Source organism: Simochromis diagramma, unplaced genomic scaffold, assembly GCF_900408965.1.
Source record: "Simochromis diagramma unplaced genomic scaffold, fSimDia1.1 OVJJ01000304.1, whole genome shotgun sequence".
In the NCBI taxonomy this organism is placed as follows: domain Eukaryota; kingdom Metazoa; phylum Chordata; class Actinopteri; order Cichliformes; family Cichlidae; genus Simochromis; species Simochromis diagramma.
Window position 1 is genome coordinate 2,458,539 of NW_024387030.1, and position 21,106 is coordinate 2,479,644.

Genomic DNA, 21,106 nt, shown 5'->3' on the forward strand with positions numbered 1-21,106 from the left:
AGACAGTATTTTCGTTCCATGTCTGTCTGTCCCACATCTTGAGATGATGCCCCACATTCTGACAGGTTCTACAGGAAATGCACTTTTCTAGTCTGGCTTTTACCCAATGTATACAGCATTTTGTTTTGTGTTTGTTTTGTTTGTTTGTTTGTTTTTAATTAGAGTAAGGATGCCATAGTCATCTGAGAAGGTTAGATGGCACTAAAGAGTAACAAGCTTTGAATTTTGTTGACATTGAATGAAACTACTACAAAGAAAAGGAAGTGGCAGTATGTTCTTCGAATTGTAAGAAACTATATATGTAATTGTAGAAACTATGACAAGAAGAGTATTCTTTAGACACAGAAACACAGCTCATTAGCTGTTTCAGTTACTTAAGATGTGCAACTGCCCTTCACCGTTTGTGTCTGTGTGATCAAAATATGGTCTGAATTCTTAGGGTGGCTGTAGCTCAGGTGGTAGAGCAGGTTACCTACTCACCGGAAGGTTGGTGGTTTGATCCCAGTATCCTTGGGCAAGATATTAACCCCATGTTGCTCTCTGATGCATCCATCGGAGTATGTGTGGATGTTTGTTAGGAAGCACTTAGAAAAAGGTGCTGGGTGAATGTACAAGTTGTGTAAAGCGCTTTGAATGCTATATAAGAACCATTCCATTTACCATATGTCATTCAACCATGTGACTTTAATTAAATCACTGTGACATTGTGATTAAAAGTGTAAGATGAACATGAGCTCTGTGGCACGTCTCACACAAAATATACACCATAAATGGCCTAAATGTAGGACCAGAGGATGGATGCTATACAAAAAGCAGACCTCTGTTGTGGCTGGTTAAAAATCCAAAACAAAGAGAAAATGGTACAAACAGTAATGCTAAAGGTGAAGGGCAAAAATGAAAAGGAGCACAAGAAGACAGGAAGTATACCCAAAGAACAGAACATAAGAGATATTTTGACTAAGGCTAAGGTGAAGACTGAACTGTAGGGTTTAGAAAACAGGTAGTGAAGAAGACATAGATGAATGCAATCAGAAAACAGGAAGCACAGCTCAGAGCAAGACATAAAAGAATTCCAGCTATCAAAGTAAAACGAGAAACAACCGAAAACAGAGAAAGGGAGGCACTGGAGAAACCAGAAACTTATAATAATCACAAAAACCCACTGACAGTATGCAGTCGAAAGTGAATGAAAACATTTTAAAACATGCATCGTTTTAAAACATAAATCAAAGTGTACCCCACAATAGATAATAGTAATAGCCAGTAGTGCATGTTTTCTAATTGGGGCTACTTTTTGTTAAGGTCCAACAAAACTCAGAGGACTGTTTTAAAGCCTGGGCAGCATGATACAATCATACAATCCTTCTTTTCAGCGATAATTCAGGTTTGAGGATGAAGGTGAAACAGTTGCAGTTGCTGCAGATATAAAGCAAACAAATACAGTGTATCAGACCATTTCATGAAACTTTCCCATAAAGACAGAGAGAGAATTCAGCAGAGTGGGAGAGCATGGCAGGTATAATTGGTGTAAGTGAGGCATCCAGTTTCAATGATGTCATTCTTTGCAAGTGTGTTGCACATGCACAGATAGTCCACACATGTCCTGCTCTGCAGCATACTGCAAGCATTGCTAAATCTTCTAATGCATTGCACTTCAGAAGATTATTGATTTGAATTTTTGGAGAGTTTCTGCAGGTCTAGCTCTCTTTTTTTGTCCATTCAGCCATGACACCAGTTACTTTTCATGCCACATCAGTCCACCTCCTTATGAGGTTATTCCTAAATGGACAATAGATTAGTGCACCATAACTTTTCTTCTGATTGTTCAACACCTTTCCACACACGCTGTATCTGCTGCACCTTTAAAGGCTTCAGGCTTTGCTTATTTGTGTGCATGTGTGTGTGTGAGAGGGAGAAAGAGAGAGATAGAGGCTTTCTTTTTATGGAGTAACACATCCGGTCAATGACCTGTTCAACTTTCTAAACAACCTGTGTGGCTTGGCTCTCGGTCAAGCTCAATGAAAATCCTATTTGCGGCTGAATATAGGTAAGCTGTTAACAACACAGTACTCAAGACCTGAGAAACGTCCGTGACACACTTACTGTGTTTTTAGTCAAGTATAAAAAATTAGATAATTTTTACCAAAGAAAAAGAACATCACTGTTATTGTAATGCCTTAACAGAAAGTCTAATGCTACTTTTGGTGTTCTTGCTTGACATTTTTCCCCACATGAGGGCAGTATTTGTATGCAAGACAAGACTAACAGAATCATGTCAAAAAAAATATCCAGAATGTAAAAGAAAAAGCATGTGTGTGAGTGCTGGGAGTGGTTTAAGTTTGAAGTGCTTAAAATGGTCTGTTACATTTTATAGGATGATAATTTGATTGCTGGTTTTAACTGATTTATTGTACCAATTTGAAAAGACACAATAAAAAATTTACAATGTAACAAGAGATCTTTATGTCACCTCTTTGAAACCTTTCAGGCGTGTTTGGGCTTCATCATTGTGCTGCAGGGTGAACTGTTCTCCACACAGATGCAGTTCAGAAGGTCAAGCATGTCTCTGAAACCCCCAGCAAGCCTTTAAGAAACCATGTTTCACTCTGAGTTTGATCCACGTCAGTCTTGTCTTATCATTCACGTGTTCTTACTGACACTAATCTCTTTACCTGTGAATTATGAACTGTGATTCAAAGTATATTTGACTTTTTATCATTCTTTTTATCAACTATGAAATGCTAGTTTGTCTGAAATCATCTAAGTATTTACACCTGTTTCCCCTTCTGAGAATTGGTTCTGAGAATACTACTATACACATTCCCTTCGACAGGACTTTTCACTTTACTTTTACTTTTATTTAATTAACTGGGTTCTGTATCCCACAAATTTGTTGTCATTTATTTCAATCAACTCACCTTCACATTGATTGGTACTAATTTGGGATTGGTTTTGTTTTTGTGGATTGAGTTTCGCATTTGCTCAGAGCCAGCGCTTGTGCTTGGGAGTTAATTGAAGGCAGGTGTGTTTGAGTGTGCCTCCACACTCCACGTCCCTATTTATAACACACACTCCAAACACTGTCTCTCAGTTTCTGTCTGCAAGTATGCCATGGAGTTCAGATTTAGGTGGTTGATATTCTTGGGGGTTTTCATTGGGTATTTTAATTAAGATTCAGCTGAATACTTATGTTTTATCCTCTTGTTTCTGTCTGCAGGCCATGGTCTGCTAAGTTCTGCAGCCTAAATAAAAAGGTCAGTTTATTAAGGGTAAAGTGGCTGATGGCCAACTTCATGTAAGGTGATGAGTGTGAAAGGATGAGTGTGTTTACAATTTTATGCAGTCTATTTTCTTTCTATATTGGTTTTAATTAAATAATTGATTATACTTTGGGTTTATAAAACTGTATTTTTACCTATTTTCACATTGATCATTTAAGCTAGTTTTTTTTCTGAACTAATTAGCCAGTGGCCTGTATTTCTATTTTTAGCAAATAATTTTGTTAATATATTTTTTAATTGCTATATTTTTAGCTAATACTTCTTTATTTATTTGTAATAGTAGGCAGTTGCAGTTTTGCTAATAATTTAATTTATGAATTAATACTAAGTTTTCTAGCTATTAGCGTGTATTTAGATTATAATTTTTATTCAGAATCTTTTGCAAATTATTTTAACTTTGCCAGTAGTTGAAATAATTCTTTTAAAAAAAAAAAAAAAAAAAATCATTTATTCAGTCTACTAGCATTTAAGGAAGTTTGTTTGCCATTTCTCAAATTTTCAGCTCTCTAAGTATCTCAAAATTATAAGACTTATAGATTATGATTCTTATAACTTAAAATTTAAAAATACTGACTTAAAATTTTAAATAGTAACCTAATTTTTTAGCTTAGGTGGCACAAAAAGTGGTGAAAACTTCCATAATGATTTTTTTTAAAGCAATTTATTTTCATATTTTTATTTATAAAAACTGTTTATCCAATGTAAATTATTTAGATAATTTCAAAAGGCAATTATTTTTTTTCTTTTTTTTTTTTTTTTAATTATTATTATTTTTTTTACCTTTTTAGATGACTTAATTTATACTTTTTGGGGGCTGTCTATTTTCAGATTTTTTTTTTTTCTGCAGTTTTTTGAGGTCCATTCAATTGAATAGAAATTGTAATTTGTTTTTAAACTTTTTTTGTTTTGTTTTGTTTTTGATAGTTTGAGATAATGGCAGTAATCCTCACGGAGAATCATGTTGTAGTGCACACAAAGCACCACACAAAGATCTACTGAAAATACTATTTTGACTCTGAGAATTATGGCTCTTTCAGTTCAGTCTATATCATGCTGGGTAATCATATGGGAATATTTACTTAATTACTCTAAATGAAACTCCAGATGTACATTATAGGGCCTGGACCTTTTATTTTCCTTTATAATTTTCTGTTGATTTTCACTGTGTGGTCTCCAGTCCCTGCAGCTGCTAACAGCCACAGTTTCAGCAGCGCTCTCTGCTGGCAGCTCAGTCATACTTCATGCATGAGTTTAGGCTGGCCAGGTTCTTATTTGGAGTGTGGAAGACATTTGTTCATTCTTCTGTGACATCCAAACACAGCACAGGAATCATTTACTGTTAAAGTGAAGAGTTCAAAGTTTATCTCTTTCTCCTTTTACCGTATTATGTGTGTGTGTCAGTAATTCCACTGCAGGATGTTAAGATAAAGTTCACCACAGGATTTATCAGTGATTGCAAAAGATTTTGTGCAATTCCTAACTGGCAGTGACAGAGGGCACCCAAAGGTGATGGTGTGACTCCTTTTGTCAGCCACTTTGGCCTCGTGGTTACCAAATAAGGCGTGATATTAAATCCAGGAAACTGGTTTTTCTGCCTTCATGATTACACAATCAGCGGAACGTGGGGGGAAAGAAGTGATGTGAGCATTCATGGTGATGTCAACGTTTTTCCCTCTCTATTATCACTTGTTTAACATTGCTGAAATAGCTGATGACACATCAGCCAGCTGACCTGTGAGCGTCATTGTGTCTGTTTTTAGCAGCGCACACTGTAAAAACCTCGGCCCACTTGGCCTCAGAAGCCCTTGTCTTTCTCTTTCCTGCTGCCCGTGTCGCCCACACTCTCCCCTGGATAGCGGCATACGGCCACAGCCTCTTCTTTCGCCCCCACTCCCCTCCACTCTTCCCTCACCCACTGACCCACTGGCGGAAAGCGTGGGTGCCATCTGTGGTGGAGAGGCTACTTTTAGCCTCCCAGGCTGCTATTTTTCTCTTCACTGATTTTTTTTTTTTCTTAAATATAAACACAAAGCACGGGCTTACTTACGCAATACTTGTCTCCCTCACTGGTTCTCTCTCCTATTGCTTCACAAGTCCTGTTTACACAACAGTGCACATGGATCATGGCAGCACACTCTTACAGGAAGAGTAAACTGTAAAATTTAAACATGATTAATTATTTTATGCAACTGAATAAATTGCTTGTAATTGCAATCAGTCTGGAGGTATGCTGAGCTGAGCTCTAATCCCCTACACATCTGGAATAATGATATGGTGTCAGAGGTACATTAAAAACACTACCAAGTGTCATGTGTTACTTCACGCTGCAACACAATATGACAAAGAGAATTACAAAAGCACATGACGGTAATCATATGACAATGTGAAGTAATCTCACTTACTGGGATTTCTGACGACTATTGGGGAAAAAAAGAGGGCATGATCTCAGTTATAGGTCAAACCACTGATGCTGACACTGCAGCTAAAGATAACTGCTCTTAACCACAACTCAGCCTTGTGGCCTCCACCACTGAGTCCATACCTTTTTCATCAAAACACCCCAAAGCTCTGTTGATCACCCTATTCATTAGCATCATGTCATATTAGACTAAACTGTCATGCTGCTTTAAGTTTTCTGTTTAGTGACCAATTAGGCCTCCGTTGTTAACTTTTTATCCTTAGTTTGAGTCATTAGTTTTGATCTTTTTAATGGTTGCTAATGGCTGCTGGCTATATCAAGACTCTATTTATTATGTTTATTTAACAGTTTCAACATTTTGATTGTTGGGGCTTCTTTCTATTATTGTAGGGTGAAGGCAACTGAACATTTAGCTAACAGTTTAACATTTAAGTTTGGATTTGAACCATTATCCATATTTTAAGTAACAATTTCCAGTTTTATTTAAAGGTTTATGTAAGTATAGTATATTTTAAGGTTTTTTTTTAAATATCCAGACATAACTGATCCTTAGCAGATTTAAAAAAAAAAAAAAATTAAACATAGCCTTAGATGAACAATAATGCATGATATATTACATAGTTTTAATATTTATTTAACAAAAACTAAGGTGAGAAGGTGACTGGAAAACTAAGTACGCCCCATGACTCAATAGTTTGTATTGTAGAACCGCTTTTAGCAGCAGTAACTTAATGTAATCGTTTTCTGTATGACTTTATCAGTCTCTCACTTCATTGTGGGGGAGTTTTGGCCGATTTGTCTTTGCAATGTTGCTTCGTTTCAAGTCTGAGGGCACTTGTTTACGCACTTAAGGTCATACCACAGCATTTCAGTCAGGTTGAGGTCTACATCTAGGTCGCACTTGACTCTAGAATACTTTGATACTCAGAGGAGTTCATAGCTGACTGGTCCCATGGCTGCAAAATAAGGTCAAACCCTCACCCCTCCACCACCGTGTCGACGGTTGGTGTGAGATGGTTGTGCTGATATATTGTGTTTAGCTCCACTTTGCTGTCATCTGTCCAAATGTCATTAAACCATAAGTCTTGTAGTTTATTCAGATTCAACCAGGAAAACCGAAGCTGTGAGACCAAGTTAATTCAGAGCATGTATAAAGTATTTAAGAGTCAAAAGGTGTTCAGTCTTTTTCTAATTGTGTGTTTTGAATTTTAGCAAGTGCTAACAAAGACCTCTAATCATTTCCATCTTATCATTGCTAATTTTATCTGTTTATCCTGCTTCTTTTATCAATAAAATCACCTACATTTTGACTTTAGTCCCAGTTTGAACAAGATATTTCAACAGTATGTTATATTCATATTCTCTATTTAAGTCATGCATGTGTCCACATACCCTTCAATATACCCTGGTTAGAAATCAGTGAGGAAGGAGACATTTCTCCTCTCTTTCTCTAATGTTAAAATGATAGTTCCCTAAATTGTTCAGTTCCAGTTTAATTTGAGCATTAAAACTGAATGTTGGCACAGTGAGATCTCCTTAGGAAGGTCTTTGGAGGGTTGGGGATTTATACACACATGTGCAACCTTTTCCACACTGTGTTGGCTAAGAAAAGGTCACCATGCTGACCTTTAAAAACCATTCCCCTGTGCAGCATGCTTCTATTTAAGTTTTATTCTAGTTATTATTGTCTTTTCTTTTTCTAGTGAAGCTGGAAAATACAGAATAGCTTTCTGGGAACACAGCCTTTATTTATGTTCCAGCAGTCAAATGAATGTGCACTTGTGTGTGTGTTCCACTCAACAGGTCATGGTGGCCTGAAAGGGCACATTTAATTTTCGCTTGTTGGAGTCTCTGTTGCTGGATATTCTATTTATTGGAACAGATTATTTTACCTGTGGTGACAAATTCAACAACAAACCCATTCAGTCATTTATTTACTGAGTGTTCTTTGAAATGCTGCAATTTGTCAATGAAATCAGCCTTTTTATTATCTCATTAGCTGCAAGAGGCTGTTTGCTTTGTGACTGGCAGATTTGCAATGTAACTACAGCTCTGTGCAAAAGTTTCTTATTTTTATATATTTTGTTAGGAAAATAGGAACTAGAGACTGAAATATATTGAGACGTCTGCAAATGTACACAGAACAACAACACATAAGGCAAAAAATAGAGTTTGTACTGTTCGAACAAACATGAAAGTCAACATTTGGTGTGACCACCTGTATTAGTTAACACCGCCTGAACTCTCTTTGGCAGATTTCTTGTAATTTATTTAATTAGTCTTCAGAAATAGTTCTCCAGGCTTCTTCAATGGTATTCAAAGCTCTTCTTTGGATGTTGGCTGCCTTTTATTCTCTTGTCTGCTAAGATGATTCCACAATGCCTCAGCAATGTTGAGGTCTGCACTCTATGGAGGCCAACTGCGTGTTCTTCTATCCAGGTACGCTTTTACTGCATCTTTTTGGGATCATTGTACTGAAAATGAAGCTTTTCCAGATAAAAATCTGACATTATTTCCTAATTCCTTTAATTTTGACAAGATCTCCAACACCACTGGCTGAAATTTAGCCCAAACCATGACAGAGCCTCCACCTTGTTTTATAGATGCCTGTACACACCGACTATTGTACCGCTCCCCTTGTTTCCTGCTTACACATTTCCACGTATTTTGAGCCCAGTTCTTGTGTGATTTGGCGTATCTCAGCATTTCCTTAAGAAGACCATTTCTGGTAGAGGAGTGACTGACATTTCAGTGTTCCAGAAACATTTCACTGATGTTTCTGGATAATTTCAGGCCTCATACTTTCCTTCAATTTCCTCACTTTTGTTCAGGACACAGTGCACACCATACCAAAACCAAGAAGTTTGTAGCTAGTGGGAATCATCTTGTTGGTGCAAAAAAATACAGTTTTATCCCTGTCAGACAGTTTTTTTGACATTTTTCATAGATTCAGCAAAATAAATTGCAACAAACTGCATATGTGTGTGTGTGTGTGTGTGTGTGTGTGTGTGTGTGTGTGTGAGAGAGAGAGAGAGATGTTGCTAATAACAGTGTCCAAAGAGAGAATTTGAAATAGATTCTTTATTTCAAATTCTTTCTTATTTTAAGAAAGAAGATATAAGGTTCATCTCTTGAGTTAATTGGATTTTTTATATTCTTTAAGAATTCAAGTGATTTAATGACTAAAACAAAAGCATTCTTTAAGTGGTCAGTTTTACTTTCTTTTTCTTTTTTTATTATTGTAACAACAGTGCTCGTCTGCTATTGTTGCCACCTAACCTTGGCTCAGGTCAGTCTGAAGAAGAACAGGCCTTGAGAGGTTTGCTTGCTTTCTTTTTTCTATATTAAGTGACCCATATGAGCAAACATAAGCATTTCCATTTTGAAAACAGTGACAAAGTCCATGTCAGGTGGTAGTGGGGGTGACAGTTGCACAAACAATCCTGACTAAGGAGGAGACTCTACGAGTTGCCTCATCATAGCTGTGCACCAGGAAACTTCTATTATGCATATGTACAGTTTTACTACATTACAGCTTAATTTACAATCTCAATCTGGAGCGCTGACATGTTCACCGTCTGTCGCTCATACTATGAGAGCACAGAACAAATGCCATGCTAATTCACTTCATGATTACAGTAGGCAAAGAAAAACAATACATACACTTACAGTATGTATATCTTTTTTTTTTTTTTTAGAAAAAGCTAAAAAAGCAAAAAAAAGCAAAGAAAAAAAAAAGCTTGTGAACCTCATTTGAACATTTGGCATTTTCTCCCAAGTTCAGCCATCTTTGAGGTGCAAATCATCTTAAAATATCCCAGGAAAATGCTGTGGATGTGGGTTAAAATGGTCTCTTTCACCCTTTTACTCTTTCACCAGTTTATTTACAAGACTGCTGCATATTGCTGAACTTAAAATGACAAGCTTGTGTGATCAAATTTTGTAGTAATAGCGACAACATACTGGACAAAATTTTAAACAAACTGATTAAGCCATTGTTTTTAATCTGGGAGTGTTTACTTATTCTGCTTGGATGTTTCTTAACATTTATTTTTGCTGAATGTAGTTTTATTCGTGAAGAACACTGAAAATATTTCAGTTCAGCAACAAGAGAGGGCAGCAGAGTGTTTCGGTGCAGTCGCTGAGCTCCTCTTTTATGCGTCCTTGTGGTGCAGGAAGCAGAGCTGATTTAATGAGAGCAGTAGGAAGCGCAGCGTGCTGCAGCGGACCTCGTCACTGGCCTGGTATGGAAGCACTGCTCTTAGATGACGGATGACGCCGGGCCGGCCGTGGCCAAGACGAACAAAGGTGGGGGGGCCTCGGGGTGCTACTTCCTCCATCGCTCTCTTGGCAGTGGCATAAATTGCTGAGGTTGCCTAGCGACCGGAAGCATGGAAACAGAAGGTGTCACTTGTTACCTCAGAGCTGGATTTAGCCAAATTGTAAAATAGCCATCCATAGATCATGAGGGGGATGGAGTTACTAAAGATAAGCAGGAGAAGGCAGCAGGATCAGAAAATAGACAGAGGTCACTGCGAGGTCCACTGATGCATCACTGCTGCACTGGAGACATTTAAAGCAGCATTTAATTGAAAAGAAGGCAGTGGACAAATCCATATGTACAAAATGAGACTAATATGCGAGTGTATGTTTTTTGAAAATGACATAAAATGACATTGCCAATATCTTAAACACTGAGACAAGGGTGAAACAACTTAAATTTATAATTGTTAAATTTAACAGTCCTAAAAGGCAGTCCATTTTTAAACCTTGACTATTTTTATGGAACATATGACTATATTTAGAAGGGGAGAAGTGCTAATAAAGGTAGCCAACTATTAGCTACTTGATTAGCATGTTAACAGTTTAGACACCTTCCAGTTATTGCAGAGTAAAAAATTCAATCTCAAATTTCGTTCAACAGAACTGAAGCTCTAAATTCTAGCAAGTTGTTAATGCATTTAACTGCCCATAAACCCACATTCAGATAATTTACTAACATCAAAAACAGACCAGTTCCCAGTAGTTCAGTTCCTCAGAATTGTTAGTTTCCTTGCATTTCAATCTCGCTTATCAGTTCAACTTGCTTGAGGAGGAAAATAGTGGCACAGTCTACAGCACCTTTGCAGCTGCACAGACAAAGTGCTAATGGTAAGCTAGCCAAGAACCCAGATTGATGTTAAAGCTGAATGAATGCTAACTCCAGCCACAGCCAGACCCTGAACTTCAACAGGTAACAAATTGATGAACACTCAGACTCCACCGTCTGTTTTTACCTTGTAAATTTACCTCCTGTTTCTAAAGTAGAATCACTATGGCGATCAATTTTAAGTCTGTTGAAGGCTTTGTGTTCATACCTAAATACTAAGAGAATGATCTTAAGCGTGCCCTTACTAGGATAGGCATTTGTGTTGGTGTGTGGGGCTGTAGCCTCATGTTTATAATGTTAAATGGTGATTATGAGACAGTAAGATTTTAGGTCACTTTACAGAGAAACATGAAAGTAATGTAACGAGTAGTATAATGAATTAATGTACTACATTAATTTTAAGTAAAGTGTTTTGTGTAATATGTGAAATCATTTTTTTAGTAACAATTCCAACACTAGGACAAAGAGTGGAAATGCCTCCAACATGCACAAACATTTCACCCACAGCATTCAATTAATTTGCATGAATATAATGTCTTTGATATGGTGCTTAGCAATGATATTGACTCTCAAAGTGGAGCCAGTGAGAACCCAATGAGAACCGATAAGGAATTGAATTGATAAGTGACAAGTAAAGTAAGTAAATTCTTATCAGTTCCTATCCCTAGGTCTGGCACAGGCTGTTAGAGCAACTGTAGCTTTCAGGACTTCCACACTGGCTTTATTTTTTAGACTCTGATTTTTCCACTTGTCAGAGCCCCTTTGGTAAATGGACTGGTTTTTATACAGCGCTTGTCTATTCTGCCTGAGGGCTCAAAGCCTTTATACAACATGCCTCATTCACCCATTCATTTGCTCAACGTAGTGGTCAGCGCAGTGCTACTTCCTATGGGAAAGGGCCCCACTGACAGGCATTTTAGTTGCATTTCGCTAGCTGATGACTGCTTTACCTATTCCAGGCTAATTCATGCAGAAATGTTAAACAACATGAACTAAATTCATCTAAATATATTTTTGCATGACTGTTTTAAGATGGACACATACAATCACATACAGTAGCCACACGGGTATTACACTTATCAACTAACATTAGTGTTACGTAATGTAATGCTACATAATATTATGTTAATTAATAATTTAATTTGAGTGAAATGAGATTAAGTAAAAGTACTTGTCCATTAGCATTTTTTAAGTTTTTTGTTACAGTGTCAGTCCAAATATATACATGTGGATTGATCACTGGGCAGATAAGCCGTCTAATGCATGTTTGTCTATGGAGGCGTCCATGAATTTCAAATGGATTTTCAGCCAGTTTCAGTTTGTTACAATTGCTAAAACTGGTTTCATAATATGGGATACTTAGTTACTTTCTATAATGTCATGCTAAAAATACAGATTTTAAAATATTACAGTTCTGTAGGTGCTTTTTTGCAGTGTTCTGTGTAACAAACCCACAGCAGACCCGGTGACATTCCAATGCTCTTCAGCATGCTTTATTAATACGGTTGCTTGTATACACACAACGGCCGCCGCTCTCCCACTGCCAACCGCACTCACATCAACAAGAACAACAATACTGCAGAACCCAGTACCATATTTAAGTCGGCGGGGCATGATTGCGGATGCTGTGCAGGTGCACATTCTGCTTTAAAAGTTGACCATGAAATATAAAAACTGAAGGTACTACTCAGTTATTTTAAAGAGCTGTCTAGTCCTGTGAAGGTCTGACTTGAAATGAGAGCTGCAGACAAGTCAATAAGTCTCTCTGGCTTCGTAAATCACAAGTCTTAACTTTATCTTCAGGCAATCTACACACAACAACGTAAATCTTTGTAAAACTGTGCAGCTCTGCATGTCTCTGTATCTACAACTTGGGTATATACAAAAAATAGCAGTTATTTAACCCTCAGTATTATAAATGTAATGTTTTGTGTTTTTCTTTCTTTTCTCTAAATACACCTGCATTAGTTAAATTAAGCGCCAGAACAGTCACAGTAATCCTTTTAAACTGACTTAATATCGAGACCTATCAAATTTAACATGTTTGTAAGATTAAAATATTGTAAATACAACCTCCCACCAGGGGAGTGTTATTTGCTTTGCTTGTTTTGGCATTTCTTTCATTACAGCATCTGAAAACAACACAAGTTTGGTATTTTATTCAGGATTGAGTCAAAGCCCACAGTCAGAACCCCTGAGCAAGATGTTGGCAGCAGAGATGCATCTCCTGGATGCGCCTTATAGCAGCATAAAAAACAGAGTGGACATTAAGTTTAAGTTAAAGGCCCTTAAACTTGGATTATAATAGCCACCAGGGGAAAACCACCAGGCTTGACCTCTGTAAACACTTTCCTGATGAGTTTATGCGCTCAGTTGTTAAGTTGCGTTTAAGGTTTTTTTTTCTACGTTTTTGAAAAGGATTTTCCAGATTATTCATGGTATGCTCCGTGGTATGCTAGCTACTTACTTGGTTTCACAGTTAGAGTCAGTTAGAGAGGAGTGGCTCTAAAGTAAAGTGTCAAAAACTGCAGTTCTTCTAATGACCACTAGAGGCTGACTACAAAAGTGGGTTAAACCAACAGACTCTCATGTAAACAGACCCAACCTTACAGCAGAAATAAAAATGTTTACAGTATGGAACTGTTTGGGATTTTTTTTTTTTAATCATTCATCCATCTGGATGCTGGATTTAGGGAGGCAGATTGCAAGGTGTACCCACAAGGTCTTCCAGGGCTCACATAATTGCTATGACAGAAAGGGTACTCTCTGTCATTCTTTCTGCTGTCGATGCCTTCTGGGGTATTTTTAATGGAATTAGTATAACTTGCTACGCACTTAATTGTGCTAAAAAAAATTCCAAGAATTCTACAGCTGGAGGATGAGGGAGATCACCACAACGGACAAATACGGACAATAAATACACAAGTAGGAGCCAGAGCACAGAGGAAACACCTGGGGAACATGGCTGACCATAGTCTGACTGACGAGAAGAGGGAAGCAGAACCAAACATAACACACACAGGAATAGAGACTATCACATTAAAACAGGAAACAGAGAAACACACACACAGAAACTCAGTGCACTGACTAAATACCAAGGATGGGAGCGAGGGACGAGAGACAGAGACATGCAGACACTTTGGCTTGATACTGACACCATGGCTAACTCATGCGAGCTTGACACAGTGATAGAAGAATAAACACACATGACTGACTCCTAATATTTTACTAATGTACTTATCACAAATCATCAGGTATCTTTGTTTTTTTTGTATTGTACCTTTTAACAGTTTATGAATCCACCTTGCTAACTGAGCTTGCCATCTTTATCACACAATTTGGGAATCCACCACCTTGTCTTAATATTGTAACTTTTGTCTTTTAAAAAACAACATGGCAGTATCCAAAATGCTAAACTGGAAGCTTCAAAATGCAGTGTCCAAAACTAATGGGTGACATTGTTCTGTCTTTTATATAAAGTCTATGGTATATGCATTTTTTAACCTTCTATTTGCAGACACTCTGAGCTCCACAGGTGTTTTGGCAATTACATTGCATTACAGTGTGAACTGAACAGACACCACAGCTAAAATTTTATGATTTAAACAGTCACTTTATTTAAAAATAACTTGTTCTCACAATGATTTCTCAGCAACGTGTCAGTATAAGGCCTGTCCTCCTAAATCCTGATTTCTTCTTTCCGACCAGTCCTCTCTCATTGTCATTGTCTTCCGCTTGTTTCCGCTCATCTCTCCTTATCACCCTGTTATTAGGCTCACATCTCATCTCTGCATTTTCTCACTAATCCACGTGTCATTCCTCCCTCCAAAAACCACTCGTTCCCTCTCTGCCTTCCTGTTCCTCCCTGTTATTTACTTTTTCTCTATCGATCACCGTCACTTTCTCTCAGGCCTTCACTCACTTTTGTTCAAAAGCTTTCCCTTCTCTCCCCTCCCCTCTCCTCTACCATATACCTCCATCTCTGCCTCCATCTCTGGTGCGTGCACAGCGGATGGCGGCGGCCCACTCAGTCCTCTCAGGGAGCAGAAGGTTTGTCCACTCCCACTCAGGCTTTGCGTCATGGAACACAGAGAAATAGAGACAGAGGAGAGAGAACAGATGGGAGGAGGACACACTGGCTGCCTGTTTTATAACATTACTCCTGACAACACTGTGGTCATCAGTACGACTATGTAAAGTACCAGGCTATTGTAGACTCATCAAGCACGCCTATATATAGCAGAAAGCCGAATATAGAGGGGCAGGAAATGACATGTTTGGTGTGAAAAGGAAATGTTGTACAACACTTTTTCAATTCAATTAATCTTATTTGAGTAAATCTAAACAAGCATCAGGATTTTCTTTTTTCTTTTTCAGGCCATTAACTCACCCTGTAAAGACCTGTTGCCTGTGTGGAAATCCAATCTGATGGCTCCATTATCAAGAGATTGGTGTAACCATAGCGACCTGATGCACATCAGTGCATGACATCATAACTGACACAATCGTTCCCATTTACGCAAGTGGAAAGACAATTCAGATCCTTCTGCTGTTTTTGTTTTTGCCTGTTCCTGTTCCTGCTTCTGACTTTAAACCAGCATTGCATAAGATGCCGTCTGCAAAATGACAATTAAAAAAAAAAGAGAGAGAGATTTTACAATTATAAATGACACAGAGAATACTAATAATACAGAAAATGCAAATGTTGTTAGCTGGATTTACACAAGAACAAAACAAAAATGAGATTTGGGTAAACAAGAGATTAGATCTTCTCACTGCAAAGCTGAACATGAACAGTCAAATCTGGGTCACACTGAAAGCAAAAATCCACCCTGGGATACATTTCCCACATTTTTTCCCAATGATTTTGGACAGCTGGATTTAGATATATAGACACAGACAAGTTGCTTCAAAAGCTCCAGAAAGAGCCGAGACCAGTGTGTGATGTGATCATGCAGCATTTTCTGGAACAGCCTCACTGGTAATGAATTAGAGGCTGAATGTGAGGACACGCTGACAGTACCCAGGGTGGTTTTGTGGGTAAGCGAGAATGTGAGAATGTCTTTTGGTTTAGAGCTGCAGTGCAAGTAAAAAAAAAAAAAGATGTGGGTGTAAAAGCATAATGAAATATTCTAAAAGTCCACAAAATCAGCCACCTACAAATTGTCAGAGGTGTAGATCTGCTGTTTAGCTTGATTTCAGTATTATGTGAGCTGCTCATTTAATTATGAGCTTCAGCATGAAATGTATAATTGTACTGAGCTGTGTCTAAATTACTTATAGTAAAAAAGGTTTTTAAAAAATAAATCCATCCTAATACCAGCTTGCACAGAAGGTGTTTGATATAGGAAGGAAGATATGGGGTCACTACTCTCACCCAAGAGGAATAAGTAAACCAAACCAGTATCACATAACGAATGGTTATCCCTATAAAGGGATACAGTTATGATAAGAGAGTACACATTCCCTTAATTCAAGGACATAATAAAAATAATATAATCCTTAGCAGGTCTTAAAATGATGGAAATGTGACCAAAGATAAACAACAACACATGACATATCGCACTGTCATCATTTATCAAACAAAAACTAGGAATCAGTAGTTTGTTAAGCCACCTTCAGTAGTGGCTTGAATCAGTCGTTTTCTGTATGACTTTCTCAGTCTCTCACATCATCGTCAAGGAAATTTGGCCCAGTCTTCTTTCCAAAAATGCTTCAGCTCTTTGAAGTTTGTGGGCATTAGTTTATGCACAGCTCTTCTAAGGTCCTGCCACAGTATTTCAGTCTTGTGCTGATATGCTGTTTGGTTTCTGCCAAACATGGTGCTGTGCATTGTGGCCAAACATCTCTGCTCTGGTCTTGTCTATCCAGAGGATATTGTTCCAAAAGCAACCTAAGCTGTGCTACCATTTTCTTTTTAGAGAGAACAGGATTTTTCCTGGCAGCCCTTGAAAACTGTTCATACTTGTTCAGTCTGTTTCTAATTATATTGTAATGAACTTTAACATTTAACTGAGGCCTGTAGAGTCTGATGTGAAGTTCTGGGTTTTTGGCAGTTTCTTTCATCATTGCACACTCTGATCCTGGGTTAGAATTGCTGGGACATCCACTCCTGGGAAGATTGGCAACTGTCTTTAATGTTTTCCACTTGCAAATAATCTTTGTCCTTGCAGAATGTTGGACTTCATGTTGTTTGGAAACGACCTAATAGCCTTTCCCAGATTGATAGGCAGCAGCTGTTGCTTCTCTATCATCGTTGCTGATGTCTTTCCTCCTTGGCACTGTGTTAACACATACCTGAATGCTCCACATGAGCAAACTGCCAAAATCTCTGCTTTTATAGAGCGCTCACATTTGCTGATGATCAGTTAAACCTTTGATTATCACCACCTGGCTGCTACTTACCTTGGTATTTCCTATGGAAGGAAGAAGGGTGACTTAGTTTTGGCTTAGTGTTTGTTAAATAAATAATAACACCATGTCATCGTGCTTTGCTCATCTAAGGCTTCATTTACCTCATTTAAGACCTGCTAACAAACATATTAATTTTTTATCACGTCATGAGACATAAAACCTTAGAAATCAAAGAAGACATGCTTTCTTTTTTTCCTTGACTGTATCTGTTCATTAATCTGTAAATTCTATAGAACAGAAACTTATTATTGAACCATCTTTTTAGATAGTACCATACTTTGTATTTTATAGCACATATGTCTGTCTGGATATGTCTATCCAGCCCTTTGTTATACTACCATAAGCTGAAGATGCTGAGGAACTTCCCATGATCCAATGAGCACTTCTTCTCAACTGCTTGTAAAGTTAAACTTTTATGCAACGAATGCTTTAACTCTTGTCTTTTCTCATCTGTAGTTTGTGTTTTGTCCTGTCTGTTGTTAATGGTCTCTCTGTGCTTCTCTTTTCTCTTGTCTTTCTCCTCATATGCCTGCTGTGTAACCCTTAGTTTTATGTTTCCTAGTTCAGCTCTCACCTGACTCTGTGTTTGTTTGTTTTTTTTGTCTTCTTTGTAAGTTACCAGTAATAAAAGTTAAAGCGCTTTCACGTCCTGTCTCCTGCGTCCTGCACTTCCTTCCCTCGGCACAGAGGTACATGACAGTTGTTGCAGTTTGGAGTATTTTAAAATCAATTATCCGAATAAATGGGAAGCTAAGGGGGAAAACATGAATAAATCCCCACCTTTGCTCCCATTTTAAATACTACAGCAACTGAGGTCACTGTCACAAATGTTACCATGGGTTTTGGATTTACTAAAAAAATCAAGTGTCTAGTGGTTCCACTCAGCTGTGTTAAATAACTCCTAAGAAATTGTTTGTATCTTACTCTAAAACCCTGAACTGCCTCAAGCAAAAACCAGTGAGTTAACCTGCCAAAATACAGTCTTTCATTGAAATAACACAAATGACTCAAGTAAATTATAAAAAAAAAGAATCCATAATTTGTTCAGTAACTCCAACAAAAGAGGATTTTTTTTAAAAAACCAAAGGTTCGTTTTCATTTTCTTTTCTTTTCTTTTTTTTTAATGTAGTTGTTTCTTGCAAAAAGATCAGCATTTTTTTAACCCAGCAATTCTGTTCTCCAGCAGGGGATCAACTTAATGTGTCTGGAGGCTTCTGAATCACAACAGAGCTACACTGAGCTCAACAGTTTAATGAATTACAACATTTTGTGTCATAATTGTTGTCCATGGTGCTGATCTTTGGACCACCAGGGATGCTGGGACTCTCCAGTCCAATAATCATCAAATATCTGTTGACAGACAAAATGAATTACAGAAGATGGTATTCACAGATCCTAGTGTAGGTCATTGCCTTGTTTCCTTTATAGTTCTTCTAGGAAATGTTATAATTTGAGGTATTTTTAGAGATAATAATGTCAAGCGGGCTTTCAGCTTTCAAAGCAAAATGCAATTGCTCATTTGCTACATCATTATGAGTTTCCATTAAAGTCCTCAGTTCAAGATTAGACAGCTTTCACATTTCAGTCTTTAAAAATACATCTTTTACCACATCCACCTACTACGGAGCCCCGCAGGGGACATGGGAGAAAAAAAAATTAAGACGGACTTTTGCGAGATCTCGCAAAACTAACTCGGGATCTCGCAAAACTTTTGCAAAAGTTGAATTCCAACAATGGCGGCAGCTACTTAGTTGTAATATTACTCTTTCTGGGTCACAAAATACACTTTTAAGATATTTTGAGGCGTGAATGTAGATACCTGCTCGGTTTACAAGACATCACATATTTGCAAAAGTGCGCCGACGTTTTCGGAGATCTGACACCCACCATCTCGAAGCTAACGGGAGGTCGAGACCTACTACAGCCGGGAGGAACACCGCTTTCCCGGCACATCGTGCCTCGACTTCCCGGTCGGCTTCGAGCTGGCGGCCTCCGAAGAATGCGGCTAAAAATTTTGCGAGATCTCGCAAAACTTTTGCGGGATCCCGAGTTTGTTTTGCGAGATCTCGCAAAAGTCCGTCTTCATTTTTTTTTCTCCCATGTCCCCTGCGGGGCTCCGTAATTTACAGATACCACAAAACAAAAAAGTTTACCAAAGTTTATCATTATTATTTCTTTCAAAGTGGTTATTTTTCTCCTAATAAACGGTTAGACAGACACAAATTTTGTCAATTAATTGATACTTGTACTCGCTGTGCTAGTTTAAAAAATATTTATAAATCCTCTGAATAATTCTGGAGGACTTAGCCAATGAAGAATATTTAGCTCCTTGAAGTTCCATTATTTCCTGACTTTAGACTTTTTGAGAGGCAAAACAATTAATCCAAAATGATTTTGCAGTTTTTCAAATTTAGTGACATAAATTGAACATTTGACATAATTTGAGTTAAAAATAAAAATGACCAAATGGTTACGAAGATGACAAAATAAGTCATCTAGATTTTTCCCCTCATTCATTACCATCTAAAATGCTTTCCACACAAGAACATTTATAAAACAGACAAAACAAAAAAAAGAAGACGTTACACATACAAGTACCAAAAACTGCAGTTCCTCAAATGGCCATTGAGGCAGGCTCAAGAAGTAAGTCTTTCCCAACAGACTCATGTTTTCCCAGTTGTCACTGGGTGAGAAGTGAGGCCAGTCTGTCACAGAGCTAATATATAGACAGACAACCATTCACACTCACATTCACACCCCACAGCAAAATGAAAGTCACCAATTAACCTAATGTGCATGTTTATGGACTGCAGAGGAGCACCCAAAGAGAACCCACGCAGACACCTCAAGATAATGCAAACTTGACACAACAAAGGGCCTGGACAGGATTTGAACCCAGGACCTTCGTACTGTGAGGTGACCACCGTGTTACCCTGTGTTTACAGCCTGGAACCAAAAGTGGTTTTGGTGTCAATCGCTACTTTCCCCGTTCTGCACAGGGGATAGATTTTATACTACTTAGCACTGATTAGTAAATACAGTATATGTGTTGATACATTTGTAGTTTATGTATGGAGCTAGCTACCTAATTGTGCAAAAGCATATGCATATGACAGCGACTACCTTCATCTTCTGTCTATCATCTATATTTATATATATAGCCTACGACTGACCTGCATGAGTAATCAAGGAATAAACTATCAACAGTGTGAGATTCCACCTTATTAATCTTTAAACGACTCTCTGTTTGTTCAGATATGTTACATGCTTCATTTTATTCCTCACAATCACCAAATAGATGGAGGCAGTGGACACACAAAGACTACTTTCCCTTCTATGACTGATCAAAGTTCCTCTGACGTTAAACTGTAGGCAGTTTTCCCCCCCCTCATTTGTTTTAATGGCTGACCCCCTAAACACAACTCTGAAAAGACACAGACTGTACCACACATGGTGGGGTGAAAAAAAAAAAACAACCCTTTTGTTATTCATTCCTTCCTTTTATATAATACTTAATAGGACACAGTGCTGACGCAGGCTGGGGAGTTGTGAACCAGTGTGTGGTGTTTGGTGCCTCTGACTCTTCATGTGTGTGAGTCATCATGTCACCTACTGCGATCAGGTTGGTAGGTCAAAACAACAGCAAACCGTTGTTGTGACAGCTAATAATAAGCGAGCTGAGGCTTGTTTGGTGGAGGTGGTCAGTGCGTTTGTGTGTGTGCATGTGTGTTTGGGGAGCCGGGTACATGCTGCTTCAAGTTATTAATAATCATCAGACAGTAGTGGAGGGAGTCAATATCTTTTACAGCCTGTGCTTTGTTCTTATTAAATTAATAAGCCGTT

The 21,106-nt window shown here is 38.0% G+C and overlaps 1 long non-coding RNA gene across 2 annotated transcripts; it reads left to right on the plus strand.

The window, feature by feature from the left end:
- The first annotated feature begins 2,883 nt into the window (after positions 1-2,883).
- On the plus strand, positions 2,884-16,268 carry LOC120739662. 2 transcript variants are annotated; one of them, XR_005697267.1, is made up of 4 exons: positions 2,884-3,254; positions 8,952-9,019; positions 9,876-10,933; positions 15,227-16,268. It is a non-coding gene; the product is annotated as an uncharacterized LOC120739662 (long non-coding RNA). The 2 variants fall into 2 exon arrangements; XR_005697268.1 differs by having other exon boundaries at positions 9,876-10,008.
- The last annotated feature ends 4,838 nt before the right edge of the window (positions 16,269-21,106 follow it).